The sequence below is a fragment of the Camelus dromedarius genome, chromosome 12, assembly GCF_036321535.1.
Source record: "Camelus dromedarius isolate mCamDro1 chromosome 12, mCamDro1.pat, whole genome shotgun sequence".
Taxonomy (NCBI): Eukaryota; Metazoa; Chordata; class Mammalia; order Artiodactyla; family Camelidae; genus Camelus; species Camelus dromedarius.
This window is the reverse complement of record NC_087447.1, coordinates 5,487,460-5,508,244: the sequence shown is the minus strand read 5'-3', so window position 1 is coordinate 5,508,244 and position 20,785 is coordinate 5,487,460. Positions and strand designations below refer to the sequence as shown.

Below are 20,785 nucleotides of genomic sequence, written 5' to 3'. Positions count from 1 at the left end.
CCGTAAGGGCAGCAGGGAAAGGGGCCAGATACCCCTGGGCAGAAGGCAGGCAGGCTAGCGAGCACCTGGGCCACGCACAAAGGGAAAGGGAGGGGTCTTAGAAGCCCACTGCTTCCTTCCTGCAAAAGAGCTGTGTCATACATGAAGGCTTTAAATGGGTCACAGAAAAGCACACAGCTTTGGAATTCAGAAAATCACAAGGCAAAAAAAAAAAAAAAAAGAGAGACAGAGAAGGGTAGGGAGAGAAAGAAAAAGGTTAGGAATTAAGGGGGAGTTGACTTAGCAGAACAAATGGCAAACATTCTTATTTATTCTTCCTTCTTATTTGCAAACAAGACAGACAAGATCTCTGGACAAGAGGACAATGGTGGCCTAGGCTCCTGTCTCAGAGAAGCTATTTGGTAGGAAATGATGAAAGCCAAGCAAACTCAAGAAGATGATGAAAAGAATGATAGGGCAAAAAGAGCTTAAAAAAGAGGCTCCTTTGGGGTATGGAATTACTTGAAGACCTCTAAAAGCTAACGGCCACAGTCCAGGCAAGAGTATTATCTGAATCTCTTATAATTAGTAGACATTATACTTGTGATCAGGAAAGGCCACCAAGCTACTTCCTAGCAGGAAAAAACATATACACAGCTTACAAATGTAAAATGTAGAGCTCTTATGGACAGGCACATAATTTAAGGGATATTATCTTTTTTGGAACAGTAGGTAATTAGAGCTAACCTCCAACTGTCCACACTAATAAAATGGGAATGAGCGAGCTTAGGTAACTCCATAAATATTTATAGAGTACTTCTTAAGTGCTGGACATAGAAGAGGAAGTAGAATTTTTTAAAAACTGTATCAAATTCATGGTAAATCGATACGACCAGGGACTAGGTACATGACCAATTCGAATTGTTTAGCACATGGTCCTGATAATATACACACAATGGGTACAAGTATATACAAAATGTACAGGAGCATTGATGGACAGGAGAAATCAGTCTGATGATGTGATTAAACTTTCAGTTTGTTACTTTATATTCTGGGAGGGGTTCCACCATTTTTTCACTGTTTGAACCATTTTAAAGTATACACTTCAGCGGTTTTTAGTACATTCAAAATATGTGCCCCCATCACCACTAATTCCAGAATATATTCATCACCCCACAAAGAAACCTGGTACCATTTACAGTCACACCCCATTTCCCCCTCCCTCCACCCCCTGGCAACCACCAATCTACTTTCTATCTCTATGATAGTTTGCCTGTTCTGTACATTTCATATACATTTCATGCAGTATGTAGCCTTTTGTGTCTAGCTTCTTTAACATAATGTTTTCAAGGTTCACCCATGTTGTAGTAGGTATCGTTCCTTTTTATATGGCTGAGTAACATTCCATTGGATGGATACACCACATTTTGTTTATCCTTTCATCACCTGAGAAACACATGGGATGTTCCCACTTTATGAATAATGCTGCTGTGAACATTCACGCATATGTGACATTTTAAATATATAATTTTTAACCACCGAGGCTGGCCTCCCTAGTTATGCTTTAATTAGTCAAGAACTTGAACCCAATAGTCTGACTCCCAGTCACATTGCTTTGTTTTCATTCTCTGATCTGGAAGGTAACAGCAGTCCAGAAAATGCTCTCAATGGCAGAGGAGAACAGCAGAAATGTGAAAGTCATCATCAACAATCTATACACATGAAGCACTAGCTGCCCAGGCAGAAAACCACCTGATTGTACTCCTTCCTGTCCCCACAACCCAATAGGAGGGACATTACAGATAATCAGTGGGAAACTCCATAGGCTGACCTTTTGGATCGTTTAGTAAAACAGGGATGCTGTTAAGTGCATTCATGCTGCTGTGAGGCTAAATGAGACAAGGAGAATGACAGGTGGGCAAGCACTGACTTAGCGCCTGGCACACAACAGGCTTTCAGTAAAAGTTCATCTGTTCCTGCGATGAAGAAAAGGACAGAACTGGAGTGCTAACTCTCAGTTCTGAGAGGGCTTGATGCTGTCAAACCTACTTAAGGTGGAAGAGTGGTGAGGAAGGCAGGAAACCAGAACATGGGAAATAAGAAATGTTTGTAGAATCAGGACTAAGAGAAAAAAAGAAAGAAAAATGTGAAGAATGTAAGAAACTTGCATGAAGAAACAGGAAGGGAAAAAAGTATAAGAAAATAAAAGCAAACATAAGAATATATGCCTAAAATGGCCCAAAGGGCAGACTGCCGGCATGTGACGAGCAAGCACGACAGGCAGATATCGAAGAGACTAAAGAGGACCCCCTCAGAGCGAGGGCAGAACCACAGGGAGGTTGGTCCAGGGCATTTTCCTGGCAAAGGAACGGGAGCAGGAGAGCAGAGACCTAACAGGGGAAATGAGACCCCATACAGACAGGACAAGGGAGAGGGCAACTGATTACACTGAAACAGGCAAAGCTCCACAGCACAGAACATGCTAGAAACGTGATGGCTACAACTGCTAAACTCAGAAGGCGATTTATAGAACCGAGGCAATAAAAAACGCAAAATTCACGTAAAGGAAGTGGGAGGAGAAAAAAGGGGCACTAGTAAAGGAGAATATGAAAAAGAAATAGGTGTTTTGGAGGAAAGCTGTCTTTTAATTTTTTTGTATCGTTATAAAATGTAGAGTTCTACAAAAAGTGAATATACACTTGGGAAATAACACCTGTATATTTATGAACACACCAATAAGAGATGGTTACCTTCCCTTCCTCTTCAGAAGAGGTGCGGAAAATGGAAGTCTATCCAGTCTTCCATATTCCCAGAATCCTGCTACCTATTTTATTTGGTATACATACACAGCAAATTGCAATTAATTTCAGCCCATTTCAGCTCTTAGCACAGTAGCATCCACCCATCCCCTGCCCACCCTGACGGCAGGCAACTGTGCTATTGTTCCTGGAGCACCTTGCACAGAGCTTGTGGGGCCAGGATAGGCAGAAAGGACTCTGTCCTCCAAATATTGAGGACAATCACTGAAGTGCAGACAGAGAGGCAGACAGACATTGTTGTTGCATCTCCTCCCTCTCCAGCTGAAGTGACTATCAGGGGATTTAAAGGACCCACAACATCTTTTCCCCCACTTCATTTCTGGCTTTTTCTACTTTTGGAAGCCAGACATTAAAGACTAGGACATTCAAAAACAACTGCATATACAGAGAAAATTAGAAAGTGACCAGGCATGCTCAGGAAAAGGCTCAGAAAACACCTGAAAAGACCTTAAGTTTACAATTCAGGCTGATTCTCAGGATAGAGACAGCCTACAACGATTAAAACAAAACAAAACAAAAAACCCAGCAAACCCTGGGAAAGGGGTATATCCAATTTCCAGAGTTACCACATTATTAGAATCAACTGTCCAACGTTCAACAAAAAATCACAAGGCATACAAAGAAGCAAGAAAGTATGGCCCATTCGAAGGAAAAAATAAAGTAACACATTGTCCCTGAAAAAGATCTACAGGCAGATATACTAGACAAAGACTTAAAAAAAAAAGATCTTAAAAATGCTCAAAGAACTATCAGAAGATGTGGAGAAAGTCAAGAAAATTAATAAAAACATCAATTTAAAAAATGAAAATATCAATAAAGACATAAAAAAAAAACCTAAGAAGAAATGAACAAAAAAGTCTGGAGCTGAAAAGTACAATAACTAAAATGAAAAATTCCCCCTGAGATATCCAAAGTAAACTTGAGCAGGCAGAAGAAAGAATCAGTGAAACTAGATAAAACAATGGAAATTGTCAAGCCTGATGAACAGAAAGAAAAGTGAACAGCACATAAGGGACCCATGGGGCCCCATTAAGCATACCACATACACACTATAAAAGTCTCAAAAGGAGAAGAGAGAGAAAGAGACAGAGAATATCTGAAGAAATCACAGCAGGAAACATCCCAAATTTGATGAAAAACATAAACATCCAAGAAGCTCAACAAATTCCAAGCAAGAAAAAGAAGTCAAAGAGATCCATACCAAGACACATTATAATCAAACTTTCAAAAGCCAAAGAAAATTTTGAAGGCAGCAAGAGAGAGGCAAATTGTCACATACAAAAGATCATCAATAAGATTATCAGCAGATTTCTCATATAGAAACTTTGGAGGCCAAAAGGCAGGGGTTCAATATATTCAAAGTGCTAAAAAAAAAAAAAAAACAACTATGATAAATCCTACATGCAGCACAACTACCCTTCAAAAGTGAGAAGGAAATGAAGATATTCCCAGATAAACAAAAGCTGAGGACATCTGTGGTCAACAGACTCGCCCTGTAAGAAATGTTCACAGAAATCCTGCAAAGTGAAATAAAAGTACACTAGACAGTAACGCAAAGCCATATTAAGAAATAAAGATTTCAAAAAAGGTAAAAACATAAAATCTAATGTTATTATAACAATAGTTTGTAACTGCCTTTTTTGTTTTCTACCTGATTTAAGAGACTACAATTGGCCCTTGAACAACACAGGTTTGAACCATGTGGGACCACTTACACACAGATATTTTTCAAATAGTAAAAACTACAACACTGCACCATCCATGGCTGGTTGAATCTGCAAATGCAAAGGAACCACAGATACAAACGGCTGACAATAAATTGTAAATGGATTAATCTCTGCATTGTTCAAAGGTCAACTGTAATACAGTTAAAGAAAAAAACAATTATTAGTGGAAAAGCTAGTATTACTATAACTTTGGTTTGTAATGTCAAATCTTGTTTTCTACATAATTTAGGAGACAAATGCACTTAAAAGAATTATTACTTTATGTTTGGGGGTACACAATATACGAAAATGTAATCTTAAGACACAGCAACTGAAAGGGGTGGGAATGGAGCTATAAAGGAGCGGCTTTTGTACAGTATTGAAGCTAAACTGGTATAAATTCAAATTAATGTTATAATTTTAGGATTTTAAATGTAATCCCCATGGTAACCCTAAAGAAAATAGCTATACAATACACACAAAAGGAAATGAGAAAGGAATCTAAACATTTTACTACAAAAAAAAAAAAACCCCACAACTAAACACAAACGAAAACAGTAACACAGGAAATGAGGAACAAAAAAGCTACAAGAAACATAGTAAACAAATAGCACGCTGATAGAAGTCCCTCCTTATCAGTAATTTCTTTGAATGTAAATGGATTAAACTCTCTGATCAAAAGATAGAGATTGGCAGAATGGATAAAAACACATGATCCAACTATATGGTGTCTACAAGAGATTCACTTAAGATCCAAAGACACAAGCAGGTTGAAAGTGACAGAATGGAAAATGATATTTCATGCACAGTAACCATAACAGAGCAGGGGTTGTTATTCTAATATCAGATAAAACAGACTTTAAATCAAAAAAGGTTAAAAGAGACAAAGAAGGACACTATTTATTAATAGAAAGTTCAACAGGGCAAGAAAATATAACAATTATAAACATTTACACACACCTAATGACAGACTATCAAAGCAAAATCTGATAAAACTGAAGGGAGAAATAGATAGTTCCACAATAATAGTTGGAGTCTTCAATACCCCACTCAAAATAACAGATAAAACAACCAGACGGAAGACAAGTAAGTAAACAGAGGACTTACGCAACACAATAAATCAACTAGATCTAACAGACATAGAAAGAACACTCTACCCAACAACAGAATACACATTCTTCTCAAGTGCAGATGGGATGTTTTCCAGGACAGACCATATATTAGGCCACTAATTAAGTGTCAACAGATTTAAAAAGATAGATATCATACAAAGTATCTTCTCCTACCCTAACAAGATGAAGTCAGAAATTAATAACAAAAGGAAAACTGGAAAATTCACAAATTTGTGGAAATTAAACAACACATTTTTAAACAGCCCATTGTTCAAAGAAGAAATCACAAGGGAAATAAAATACCTTGGAGATAAATGAAACCAAAACCACAACATACCAAAACTTACAGGATGCAGTGAAAGCAGTGCTACGAGGGAAATTATAGCTATAAATGCTTATGTTAAAAAACAGGAAAGCTCTCATGACTGAACCATTATGCTATACACCAGAAAGCGACACAACATTGTAAACTAGCTGTATGTCAATAAAAAAGAATGCAGAATTTTTTTAAATCATTAAAAATTTTTAAAAGGAAAGAAAGATCTTAAATCAACACCCTAACTTCATAATTTAAGGAACTAGAAAAAGAACAGCTAAACCCAAAACTAGCAGAAGGAAGGAAATAATAAAGATTAAGAGCAGGGATAAATGAAATAGAGAAAATCAATGAAATCAAAAGCTGGTTCCCAGAAAAGATCAACAAAATTAACAAACCTTTAGCTGTATGGACTAACAGGAAAAAGAGAGAAGACTCAAATGATTAAAACCAGAAATGAAAGTGGGGACACTACCACCAATGATCCTACAGAAATAAAAAGGCTTATGAGAGATAACTGCACAACTGTACACCAACAAATTTAATAACCTCGTGGACATGGACAAACTCCTAGAAACACAAAATCTAAACCACAAAGAAATAGAAAATCTGAATAGACCTGTAACTAGCAAGGAGACTGAATCAGTAATCCAAAATCTCTCCACAAAGAAAATCTCTGGACCTGATGGCTTCACTGGTGAATTCTACCAAACATTTAAGGAAGAACTAATACCAATCCTCCTCAAAATTTTCCAAAAAACTCTAGAGGACAGGGTACTTCCTAACTCATTCTATGAGGCTAGCAGAATCCTAAGAACAAAGCCAAAGACACTACAAGAAAAAAAAATAATAAAGCTACAGATCAATATCCCTTATGAACTGCGATGTAAAAATCCTCAAAAGATACTAGCAAACAGAATTCAGTGGCATATTAAGAGGATTATACACCATGACCTAGTGCGATTTACTCCTGTAATGCAAGGATGCCTCAACATACAAAAAGCCATCAATGTAACATGCCACATCAACAAAATGAAGGGGAGAAAAAACACACGATCACCCCAATTGATGCAGGAAAAGCATTAACAAAATTTAACATCCTTTCAGGATAAAAACACTCAACAAAATAGTAATAAAAGTAAAGTACCTCCACATCATAAAAACTACTCATGAAAAACCCATAACAAACATAACATGCAATAGTGTAAGACTAAAAGCTTTTCCTCTAACATCAGGAACAAAGTGAGGATGCCACTTCGTCCACTCTGTTCAACACAGTACTAGAAGTTCTAACCAGAGCAACTAGGCAATAAAAAGAAATTAAAGACATCCAAATTGGGAAGGAAGGAGTAAAATTATCTGTTCGCAGATGGTATGATCTTATATGTAAAAAACTCAAAGGATTCCATAAAAAAAGCTGTTAGAACTAATACATGAATTCAGCAAAGTAGCAGGATACAAAGTCAGCATACAAAAATCAGTTGCATTTCTATACATGAACAATTAACAATTTGAAAAGAAAATTACAAAAACAATTCCATTTATAATAGCATCAAAAAGTACAAAACACTTAGGAATTAACCAAGGAGGTGAAAGACTGGTACCATGAAAACTACAAAACACTGCTGAACGAAATTAAAGAAGACGTAAATAAATGAAAACACATCCTGTGTTCATGGTTTGGAAGACTTAATAGAGTTAAAATGTCAATACTACCCAAAGCTATCTACAGATTCAAAGCAATCCCTATCAAAATCCTAATAACCTTTTCTTTCTTTCTTTCTTTCTTTCTTTCTTTCTTTCTTTCTTTCTTTCTTTCTTTCTTTCTTTCTTTCTTTCTTTCTTTTTCTTTCTTTTTCTTTCTTCCTTCCTTCCTTCCTTCCTTCCTCTTTCTTTCTCTTTCTTCCTTTCTTTCTTCCTTCCTTCCTTCCTTTCTTTCTTTTCTTTCTTTCTTCCTTTCTTTCTTTCCTTCCTTCCTTTTCTTTACTTTTCTTTACTTTTCTTTCTTTTTTGCAGAAATAGAAAAATGGAATCTCAAGGGACCCCAAATAGCCAAAACAATCTTGAAAAAGAAGAACAAAACTGGAAGACCTCACACTTCCTAGTTTCAAAACCTACTACAAAGCTATGGTAATCAATTACAGTGTGGTATTGGCATAAAGATAGACATATAGACCAATGGAATAGAGTACAGAGTTCAGAAATAAACTCTCACATATATGGTCAAATGATTTTTGACAAGGATGCCAGGACCATTCAATGATGGAGAAGGACAGTCTTCAACAATCAGTGCTAGGAAAATTGGATATCCACATTCAAAACAACAAAGTTGAACCCTTACCTAGCACCATGTACAAAAATAAACTCAAAATGGATCAAGGACTTAAATGTAAGACCTAAAACAATAAAACTCAGAAGAAAACAGAACAAAAGCTTCAAGACATTGGACACTGGATTTCTTAGATATGACACCAAAGGCACAATACCAAAAGAAAAAACAGACAAATTGAACTTCATGAAAAATTTAAAATTTTGCACATCAAAAGTCATTATTCACAGAGTAAAAAAGCAACCCACAGAAAGGGAGAAAATATTTGTAAATCATGTATCTGATAACGGATTAAAAACCAGAATAGAGAAAAAACTCCTAAAACTCAACAACAACAACAACAACAACAACAACAACAAAACCAAACAACCCAATTCAAAAATGGGCAAAGGACTTGGATAGACATTTCTTCAAAGAAGACATATGAAAGCCCCAAAAGCACTTTGAAAAGACAAAGTATAATGATGGTTGCCAGGGCCTGGCAGGGAGGGGAGAATGGAAGTTACTGTTTAATAGGGAGAGTTTCTGTTTCACAAGATGAAAAGAGTTGTGAAGATGGATAGTGGTGATGGTTGCACAATAAGTGAATGTTTTTAATACCACTGAACTTTACACTTGAAAATGGTTCAGAGGGTAAAGTTTATGTGTATTACACCACAATAAAAAAAATGGAAAAATAAATACGTAGCCTTTTTCTGTATCCAGACAACAGAAGGACAATTTTAAAAGGTTCTTAAAAAAACAAAAACAAACAACAATCAGGCCAGCCTGCAATTAACACATAACAAGATCAATCTGGCAGTAGCAGAAAGATAGCGGGGTATTCAGTCTTCCCAGGAATGAAAAAAAAAAAAGTGTAAATTACAGGGAATTTTAGAAATCAAAAGGAAAATATTTGGGAAAAGATCTATGTGGAAGTAGGAATTTGCAACCAGTCAAGGGGGACCAGGGTCTGAAATAGGATAATATTATTTTTAAAATCCCTTAAGACATGTATTAATAATTGTGCTATTCCTGCTCCCCAAAGCAACCCTATCTATGCAGTGAATGCTAGAGTGGACCTAGACCCTGGCAAGACCTACTAGGTACAGATGGGCCAACCACAGGTCTTTAAAACCAGGAGGGCAGACCCCAGGGATTCCAGATCCAAAGGGCACACAGGCAGAGCCCAGAGCTTACCCGAGGTCTAAGTTGTAACTTCTCAGGACACTCCAGAATATGAGTGAAGCAGAAATAAACCTGATCTACCTCTCCTCACCCCCTAGAGCTACCTGCAAGAAAAATCAAGTGTCTCAATCTTCAGCACTGAGCAACAGGGGAAACAAAAAACTCACCCCGAGAAGTTATAACCACAAGACAACCCTCACAGATTTGTGGGCCAAATTCCTACCACATGGGTGATCAGAAAATACTCAATGCTCTATATTGCTGGTGGGCAGAAGGATAAATTAGCACAACCACGCTGGAAGAGAGCTTTGCATAACCTAGAAGAGCTAGATGTGGCAGAAATTCCACTCTAGTTTGTACCATGGAGAAACATGCTCACTACACCAGGAGGCATGTATAAGAATGTGCACAGCAAGGTTGCTCCTAAGAGTAAACACAGGGAAGCAGCCCAAAGGCTTCTTGGCAGTAGAAAGGATAAACACACTGTAGCACATTCACACAGTGGAAAGCTACATAGCCCTAAAAACAAATGGAGTTACATGTATCACCAAGGATGAATTGCTAACGTAATGCTAAGCAAGTCACCGAAGTCTACAGTATGACTCCATGTCTAAGATGTTCAAAGAAAGGCAAAACTAAACAATCAGTTATTTAGAGATTGTTCATAATGGTTAAACTATTGAGAAAATCAAGGGAATAATTACTGCAAATGTCAGAATTGCTGTGGGGGTAAGGGGCTCCAACTGGGGGTGGGGGGTTGATATGGTCCTAATCTTTTATTCCTTAACCTGGGGGATGGGTACATATATGTTCATTATTTATTTGTGTGTGTGTGTGTGTGTGTGTGTGTGTGTGTTAAATATGTCTTCTGTGTGACATTTTGCAACAAACATGGAAAAAAGAAAAAAACTATGGAATGCTACACAGCTGTTAAAGAATGAGGCAGACATCTGTACTGATATGGGAAGATCTCTAAGATACATTGATAAATATATCTTAGGGCACAGGGCAGAGAGAGAGGATGTAGGAAGAAAAAAAGAACAGAAATATACTTCTAATTTAAATGGACTCATCAGCTCTTAAAGGACAGACAAGACACTTTAATCAGAGGTGGTCTCTAAAGAGTGAAACTGAGTTACAAGGGAGAGAGAACAAAAAGAGTTTTTAATACATTCAAATGTTTATACCAGGTGCAAGTATTACTTAGCTAAAATAAGTTAAGCCCTAAGCCTTTGGGTTACCACTTGGTAACCTGTTACAAGGCTCTATTAGGCTCAAGTGGAGCACCTCTAAGGCAGTTACCTGGGTCATACATGGGCTTCCTTTGCCTTATCAGTAACCGTTCCACCAGACCTCAGATTTTGAGGCAGAAGTCCTCATCATCTCAAATGATTTCACAGCCAAGGGTAGAACTCCAGCCCATCCAAGCCCAGAATCGCACACTCTAGATGTTATGATATAATAAGAAATAATGTGTTTGGTCTTTGTCCTTGTCCTAGGCTCCTGACGCAAGAGTTTCTAAAACCCTTGGAATTCCCTGAGTGACGGGGTGAAAGGAGCATCTTTTGTCCCAAGATGTAGCTCCAGGATGGAGGCTGGTTGCCAGAGGAACCAACCACATGATCAGAGGATTGGAATTTTCAGCCCTACCTCCAGACTTCTAGGAAGGGAAAAGGGCTGGAGATTGAGTTAATCACCAGTGGCCAATCGTGCCTTCATAATGGAACTCCATAAGTACCCTAAACAACAGGGTTCAGGGAGCTTCCTGGTTGGTGGACACATTCAGGTGCCAGGAGAGGAGATCACCCCCAATTCCACGGGGATAGAAGGTCCCGTGCTTGGATCCTTCCAGACCTCACCTAAAGTATCCCTTTATCTGGCTGTTTATTAGCATCCTTTAAAAAAAAAGAATCCATAAACGCAAGTAAAGTGTTTCCCTGTGTTCTGTGAGCCATTATAACAAATTATCAAACCCAAGGAGGTTGATTTACAGCCAGTTGCTCCGAAGTACAGGTGGTAACTGACATCAGAAGTAGAAACAGTCTTGTGGGACTGAGCCCTTAACCTGTGGCATCTGCGCAAACTCCAGGTGGTTAGTGTCAGAACTAAATTAAATTGTAGGTCACTCGGTTGGTATCAGAGAGTCAGAGAGTTTGCTGGTGCTGGGGAAAACAGCATATTTGGTGTCAGAGGCATTGTAGGTTAAAAAAAAAATCAGAGACCACTGGTTGGGATTCTATCGATAACTGGACCCTTGGGTTTACTCTGCAGGGCTGGCTGAACTGGGACAAAAATCTCAAAGAGGCAATACTGAAATGTTCTTCTGGGGCCATAAATCTGCTCAGAATGGCTCCATATGCCCTCTGCCCCCAAAATGTCCTTTATCTACCCCAAGGAGAGAAAAGCCTCTTTAAGCTGTGTGTTCTCTCCAGCTGGAGAAGCAAGCCATGAGGGAGAAGAAAACTGACTCAGAGCTGTAAGAACAACAAAGAGAGAGGCCAGCTACAGGGCTAGACACAGACCTTTTCTTAAAAGGTAAAGCATACCACCTTCTAACTCGTGACTTCAGTCTCCACATACTTCTCCTCCCATCAGCAGGAGCCCCCGCTGTCTATTCTAATATTTTCTCCAGATCGGATCTCAGGACTAACTGCTCTGGTCTAAAGCAAATTCAATTTTCTCAGGAAATTCTGAGTTGGGTATAATGCCCACCTGCACAGATGGCACCTCATTCCAGCTCCCTATCTCTACCCCTCTCCCCGACTTGGGTCCTTCCACTGCATGATTGGGTTGCTTTCCCAGCTCTGCATTTCAGGATGGAGGCAGAGTTGTAAATTCAAGCTCCCCAAGTCCCCTGTCCACTTCACCCCACGACAACCTTCCTCCTGTAATACTGTTTGCTTCTTCCCTCCCACATGCACGCAGCAACAGCATGTCTGAATTGCAACAACGGCCTTTCAGAGCTAGTCCCCAAGTCTGACGCCTGACTCTCTCCAGGCCAGGGCAGCCGGCCCACTACCTCCAAAGAGTTTCTCAAAAGCCCATTCGCCTTTCTTGGGGTCGCAGGCTCAAACATCTCAGAGGCTTCTCGTTGTCTCACAGTCCAACAGGCAGCTGGGCATACACAGCACGAATCTCCCAGCCCTGATTCTCACTACCCCACAACAGCATCCACTCTTTCAACAGGGTTTTCTACGTGCCAGGGTCCCATGGGTTCAGCGGAAAACAGACACAAATCTCCACCCTCATGGAGCTTCCCTCACCATCCTCCTGCCAGTGAGGTTGAGGTCATCGCCCTTTCCCGGTGCCCGGCTTTCCTCGTCACCATGGCTTTCTTCCAAGTGCCACTGCCTGGGTGCTATCCCCTCCTCTCCACTAACCCAGATATGACTCCCTCGTTCAAGGGAGGGAGTCTTCTCTTCTCTCCTGGGAAGTCCTTCCTGAGCAACTCCCCTCCCACCCAGCCCCGCCGCCCACAGGCCCGGGGCCTCACGTGCTCTCCTCTCCCAGTGAGTCCTCCTGGGACACTTCTCTGCCGGCACCATCAACACAGCCGCCACTATGATGTGTCCACTAGGTGCCACTTCACGTTATTTCATTGAATGCCCCAAGTAGCCCCAGAAGGGAGGTCTTATTGCCCCTATTTTATAGATGATGAAACCAAGGCTCAAAGAGGCTAAGGAACTTCCAGAAGTGACAGGGCTGGTAAAAAGCTAAGCCCGAACTCCACCCCTGTCCCCCTGACTCCAGAGCCCTAGTCTCAACCAGGGCTACACCACTTCCCTGATAATTTTATACACTTGTTTTTTGCATTTAGCATCTTACCCGCCACAGAAACAGCGCTCAGTAAACGGCAATTATGACTTCCTTATCAACTGGTCACTATTGGAACGTGTATTTCACCCCAGCACGTGCACCCCGTCTCTCCTCAACCACAGGATTAGCGACCGTGGGCGGGGACCATGTCATCAGATCCTCTGGTAGCCTGACAGCTTCCAGCATCTGTGCCTGCCACAGGTGCACAGCAAATGCTCAAGGAAAGAACACCACCGTTTCTCAGAATCATGCACAGTAATAACGTTTGCCCTTCTTAAACTATTCAGTCAATTGAGAAAACCCAGGATTAGATAACGGGGAATTTATTCTGCCAAATACTGAAACTGCCATTTAAGAATATAAGGAGTAAAAAGGGATGGAAAGATGGTTTGGGTCAGCAAAATTACAAGCAGCTGTTTTGCAGCCGGCTGGAATGGGATGGTCAAAATCCAGAAAGGCTGAGGAAAGCCTTAAGGTCTTACAGGCTTGGCCTCTGGCAACATGATGGGAAGGAAAGTCCTGCCCTGAGTGAAGACTCCCAACTGGCCACAAGCCCAAGTGACAACAAATAGCTCTTGGGACAGAAGCTGCAAACACCCATCAAGAGATTAATTTCAGTAGGAAAGACAGAGAGTTTCAGGTTGGCCTTTTCAGGCCTGTGCACAATGACACTGAGACACCACATTCTAACACCCTGGGGAACAGCAGAAAGACTCCAAGGCCAGGAATCAGGTTTGTTGCTGCCAAAGCTTAGCGCTCCTCCTCCTGGTGGGGCTGGGTGACTTACTGAAGCCCCCTGAACCTCTGGTCCACCATCCACGACTTTAACCTGTCCCAGCGAGAACTGTCCAATAAATAATAAAACTATAAAGTGCTATACACATGTAGGGCCTATTATCAACAACAGAAGCAAACAGAACATCAGCAGTTGGTTCCATGGTGTCCAGGGGTGCGCTAGTGGAGACCAGACCCTAATATCTGTTGAAACCTTAATGGCTAATGGGTGGGGGAGAGGCTGCCACTACTAGGTTACAAAAGTTGTTTTACTTTTCTTGACTTAAAGATTAAATTCACCTTTGGGGACAGAACATTTTTCCCCTCTGTGTTGTAATTCTATTCTGCTATCCCCAGGCATTCAGTAAAATTTTGTGACGTATCTGGTAATATTTTTAAAAGATGTACTCTGAGAAGTTATGAGACAGGTCTGTTTACATGTTTAAGGCAAAAGAAGAGGGAACAGCCCTGAGACAGGGAGAATGACAGGCGACACGCAGAAGTGAAGAATGAGTAGACAGCTGGCCAAGGAAAGAAGTAACCCAGGTAGATTTCATTCATTTAGCAAATATTTTTTGAGCCCCAACTATGTTCCAGGCTTGGTGGAAAACATAGTAAGCATTCCTTAGGTATTTCAAAAAATACTTGCAGAGGAGAACTTGGTAAAAGAATTCCAACAGGTCAAGTGTGAAAAGAGCTTGAGTAATTGTTATTTAGAGACGAGACTGACATGTTATCTCTGAAGATGGAAGAGATCAGAGCCATCTAAGACTCAAAAGTCAAATACAGTAGGTTTTGCCTCAAATGGTATCTGCGTTCATCTCTCTGCCTTCTGGCCTCCATAGTTTCCAAGGCGAAATGATTAATCTTAATCTTATCAACGATCCCTGGTGATGAGTTGCTTATCTCTTCCTGCTTTCAAGATTCTTTGATTATGATGTGTCCAGGATAAATCTCTTTGACTTTATCCTACTTGGAGTTCACTGAACTCCTTGGGTGCATAAATTATTGGTTTTCATCAAATTTGGGGAGTTTGGGGCTATTATTTCTTCAAAGATTGGTTCTGCTCCTTTCTCTCTACGCACTTTCCAGGACTCCCATCGTGTGTGTGGTAGGTGTTCTACAGGTGTCTGAGGTGTACGGTTTCCTTCCCGTTTTCCCTTTGTTCCTCAGACTGTTTAATCTCAGTTGACCCGTCTTCAAGTTTGCTGATTCCTCTGCCTGCCCAGCTCTGCTGCAGCCCCTATAGTGATTCGTTTTCCATTTTAGTTATTGTTTTCAACCCTAGAATTTTTTGTTTGTAATTTCTATCACTTTTGATCATCTGTTTGGTGAGGCACTGCTCTCTTACTTTTTTTTTCCCCTCATACTTTCTTTTAGTTCTTTACACATATCTTTAAATAGCTGATTTGAAGACTTTGTCTACAAAGTCCAACGTCTGAGGTCCTCATGGACAGTGTCTATTGATTGTGCCTTTTCCTGTGTACATGACATTGTTTGTTTCTTTACATGTCTAATTTTTTGTTGAAAAAAGATTCAGCCGTTTTTCTTGAATGAATGTTCCTTGGATTGCTGCAAGCCTTTGATTAATTTCCAGGGATCTGAAAAAGCTGATTTTGCCAGCTTTTGCCAGCTTTCTCATTTCTTTTATGGAGCAATATATTTTAAGAAGTCCTTATTTCACCATTCTCCAAGAACCTATATCCCTTACAGCATTTAGAAAGAGGTTTTCACCCCTCAAAACAATTTTTTGGAGAACAGGAAAAAAAATCTAATATTTAAATACTTTGTACTTAATCTTAAGCCCCAAATAGTATTATAAGTGCCATACTTCAATTTTTTAAATCTGATTATTTAAAATAAAATAACAGCAACATTTTTTAAATACAAAATTTTATAATTCCAGCATCCAGAAAAAAAAAATTGAGATAATATTCCAAAATAACCAACAGTGAGACCTTACACATTGTTTTACTTTTCTCGAGTAAAAGCACCATGGCTCTTGTTCTGTGGTAAGATTTAGAGCAACAGTCTGATTAGGGTACACAGGCTATTTGTAAAGCTGCATTGTAGGATACTGAGTGGACTGCGAGTTTTGCTATAAACATGCCGTCCTGAACAGCCTAGGATGTTTGTGTGCTAGTCCCATTATACCTTAGGTTACATTTCTAGAACTGAAATTACCATGTCCAATGCCTTTTTTTTTAAATTTTAGGTTCAATTTTCTCTGTACCCTCTGCCATTCAATGCCCTGCCCTGTGGAGGAGCACATTTTCCTCTCTCTTTGGACGGAGATTCTGACACCCAGTGATGTCACTGCCATCACTTAATAATATACTTTCATGCTATTTATCATGCAATGCTCCCTCACCACCTGAAGGGGGAACTCAGAGCCAAAAGTAAGGAAGACAATATTTAAAACTTCTGAAAAGCAGGACTCTAAGACAGTCTGCCACACAAATTTTCTTTTCTTGGAACTCCACAGACCTTCAATCTTACCCATATGGAGCTACGTAAGCATCAGACATCGGAGGGGAGGTCAGACTGCATTAATCATTTTCAACCAGGTCCCATACCATTCACAAGCTTCCTAAAGCCACACTCAGTGACCAAGACAGGAACTCAAGTACACATCTGTTTATTATCTAAAATCCAAATCTCTAACAAGCATTTGATGACAATGTCCTCCCCAAAGAGAGTTGTAGCTCTCCACTGGGAGGTTAGGGAGAGGCCAGGGTTCTCACCATTTCCAGTGGAATGAACTAAAGAACAGGAAACGGCAAGAATGGGTTACAGGTGCCAGAATTTCTTAGTCACCAAGAACTCTAAAGTTTCAGACTCCTTTCCTCTTCATTTGAAAAAGGGTAAGATGCAAGGAGGAAATGCCAGACCTGGACTCAGACGTCTGGGACTCCAACTCTAGCCTGGCTGTGTCACTGGCATGATTTTAAAACTAGCCCTAGGTCAGACAAGGCTTGGAAGATAAGCAGAATCTAAATTCCACCTTGCTTTGCATTTTAATTCCACTGATCTTGTGGCCATAGTGCATAGAAATGAAGCTTTGAGCAGATTAATGAAATTCAGTCACACAACCCAGCAGCCTGCGTGTGGAAGTGGAGTTCCATGGGAAGAAAGGATTAGGCATGCTTCAGTCTAGGGCACGTGGGCTGTGAGACCATCCCCGGCTGGGGGAAGATGGCAATGACCCAGGGCCCTGCCTAGCAGTAGGAGTCAAAGGCTAAGACCCAGTTCCCCCTGGGCAGCAAGCTCTTGAATTCTAAAGCAGTGTCATCCAGTTGAGAAAGAAAGTCCAAAAGTTGCTCAGGAAAGTAACCTACTACAGTTTGAAATCATATCATTATTTCCTTATTAGGTAAGCTTATTTAATTCTAGGAAGATTAAATTTAAGTATACAAATATGCCTAAGAAAATTAAAACCACAGTATTTATAATTTCATGTTAGGAAATCTGTGTGTATCTGTTACTTTACATACTTAAATGTTCAAGGAAATTTGGTCTGTTCAGAGTAACAAGTCAGCCTCATGATTCCAATTAAAATGTGTAACTGAGTAACTGGCTTAAACTTGTGATTTTAAGTTGGAATCTTACTAATTTAAAATCAGTATTGGCAGATGACAAATAAGCACATGAAAAGATGCTCCACGTGATTAACCACCAGAGAAATTCAAATTGAAACCACAATGAATGGGATATCACTACACACCTTTAGAATGGCTAAAATGAAGAAGTCTGACCATATCCAGTTTAGTGATGATGTAGCAGGATCAGAACTCTCATACACTGCCTGTGGGAACGTAAAATGGTACAACCACTCTGGAAGGCAGTCAGGCAGTTTAAGTTAAACATACACCTGTCATATGATCCAGCCACTCCACTCTTACACAATCTGCCCAAGAGAAAATGAAATATATGTCCATACAAAGACTTGTACACAGAAGTTCACAGCAGCTTTATTTAGAATCACCAAAAACTGAAAACAACTAAAATGACCAATAACAGGTGAATGGATAAACAAATTGTAGAATATCCACTAATGGAATATTACTCAGCAATAAAAAGAACTATTGATACATGCAACCTGGACAAATCTCAAAATAAGTATGCTGAGTGAATGAAGCCAGACAAAAAAGAAATATACACTACATGATTCCACTTATGTAAAATTTCAGAAAATGCAAACTAATCTGTAATAAGAGAAAGTAGTTCAGTGGTTACTTGGGAGTTGGGAAGGCAGAGAGGGGTGGGAGGAAGGACTTACCAAGGGGCACGAGGACATTTCTGGATAATCACTATCTTAATTGTGGTTATGGTTTCAAAAGTGTATGCATATGTCAAAATATAAATTGTATACTTTAAATATGCGTAATTTATTATGTCAAAAATACTTCAATAAAGCTGTGTAAAAAAACATAAAATAATATAGGAATATTTAAGAAAATGTAAGTCAGTTTAATGTATTAAATTTACAGGAATCCTTTTAAAAGTATTAAAGATTCTGTTAATTGTAAGTACTAAAACAACTGAAGAAAGTTGAATGTAATTCATAAACTCTCAATTTAAAAATTTCAAATGAGTTAATTTTGCAAATGGATCAAGTATTAACAAAAGACCTCTTAAAGTGATTGTTGAAATTTTCTGGAATCATAAATAGAACAGAAAGATTTGTAGGCTATATTTAAAAGCTAAATGTAAAAGACTAGCCCTTAAAGGAAGGACAAGATTTCTGAGTTTGCAACTTGAACAAATTGAAAATCAATTTTTTTCAACCAAAGTAACTTCTGAATAATCTTTGCATTACACAAAAACCCAGGGGTGGGGGTGGGGCATCAAAAATCTCATCCAGACATGCCACCCACCCAAAACTCATCAAGTCAGTTAGTCTCTCTGAATCTTAGCTTCCCCATAACAGAGGAATGTTTTCCAGAATAAATAATCCATTTATTACTAATGACTTAATATTAATCAATTTTATAATGATAACTAGCACATTAGTAAAAGCATTCGGAGAAGCAAATATTAAGAGGTTAGCAGCTTGATATCTCTGCATAGTTAACTGCAGCCTTTCCCAGACCCTGGGCTGACCGGTGACAGACATGCAAAAGGTGACACACGGATCCTCAGAGACTAAGCATGACTCAGCACAGCCAGATCATGGAATTTTCCCGAGGCCTCACTTAGGGATGGATGTTGGTCAGGAGAGGAGCTGCCACATGTGGAGTTTGGCCCCATTCCACACACAGCTGGTGGAAATGTACTTAGAGCAGCCATGGCTATCCCAGCCCCCTGCTTCTCTGGCCTGCAGGCAAATCAGGATAAGGAGGTAAGGAACAGCTGCAATGAGGGGATGCTGAGATGACCCAGGGTTATGCCTTCTGGCATTAAAAAAAAAAAAAACAAAACACCACATCCACTTCCCTCCAGGATCACCAAGGAGACAGAAAGGAGAGGCCAGGGGAGGGCAGGAACCTTCAATGGCAGAGTCTTACTTACAGTAACTAAGCATAGCTCAAGGGACTTAGGGACTGAGAAGCCAAACAAGCTTTAATAAATTAAATGACCTGGGAGAAGAAGGCCCTTCGTGGGGACTTATTTTCCCTTCCTATTAATGGATTTTGGAAGACATGCAATAAAAGATGACACTCTGAAAAAACAGAGGCAGGGGGTGGGGGGATGGCCAGAATCTCAGACTCTGCTAATTAGTCTTCTCTGCACCCCAATTTCTCACTCCAAAACAGAAGTGGTTTGGGGACCTTCACTTAACTGTCCCTCTTCTCCCCACAGGGATGCCAGTAAGAGCCGTAACACTCAGCTCTATCAGCCAAGGCAGGAGGCCGAGAGAAAGCAGAGAAAACAGGGCAGTGGAAACTTTGTGGAGGGTGGAGTCCATCAAAGGTCCAGAGCCATTTCCACTCATACCCATCTGCCTTTACACTCTGCCCATTTTCCCAAACAAACTCAGTCTTAGAGTGCTAAACGGCCATGGCTGGCCCACGACCCGGGACAAGCAAGGACTGTGGAAAAATCTCAGGAAGAAGAATAGCTCCTGGGTCCTGAAGGGTCACCTGAGAAAAATCCCCATACAAAGGAATCCCCATGCTGAGCCCTGGACTTGAGCTCTGGGCAAAGTCTTCCCTGAGCCACAAAGTTTCCAGGGCAGCTGGCTGTGAAACGAGGGTGATGGCTGGCCTGCTTCTGGGTGAAGGGAAGAGCATATCAGTGTCGGAAATGCAGGCGGGACACTAGGCAGAGCCAGGCTCATGCCCGGCTAGGATGCTCTCACAGACCAGCAGCGGGAGATAGGACGGGACCATCAGGTGGCTCCCGGCCCGAGGGCCTTGGACTTCAGGCTGCGGAGATGCACCAGGATCAGTGCAATCAGTGGAGTTTCCTGTGTGAGGGGAAACCTTAAGAGTTGGAGGTTAATACAGGGCGGTGCGGCCAGAGAGCACTATGTGAGGGGAAGAGGGGCCTAGTCCACCTTCACCCCCTCATCGTTGTGACTCCCAAAGGCTGAGCATCACTGGAAACACATGTCGTGTGCTTTTACAGCCAGTCACCAGAGCCACTTCCCGCGCCCAGCTGTGCACACCTCCCCACACCCCTCACTGCCCAGCTGCCTGATCTTCACACTGACTCAAGGGGCCTTCTCAGAAGCTGCCCAGCCCTAGAGATGCTTCCCGTGGTCCTAGGAGCCTTGCCACTTCCCCCCCCCGCCCCCCGCCACAGGCATCTCAAGCCACACACCC

General features: G+C 40.6%; 1 protein-coding gene across 7 annotated transcripts in view; it reads right to left on the bottom strand.

Moving 5' to 3' along the window:
• PC (pyruvate carboxylase) overlaps positions 1-20,785 on the bottom strand; it is a 103,991-nt gene that overhangs the window by 65,881 nt on the left and 17,325 nt on the right. The gene's annotated exons all lie outside the window — the stretch shown is intronic.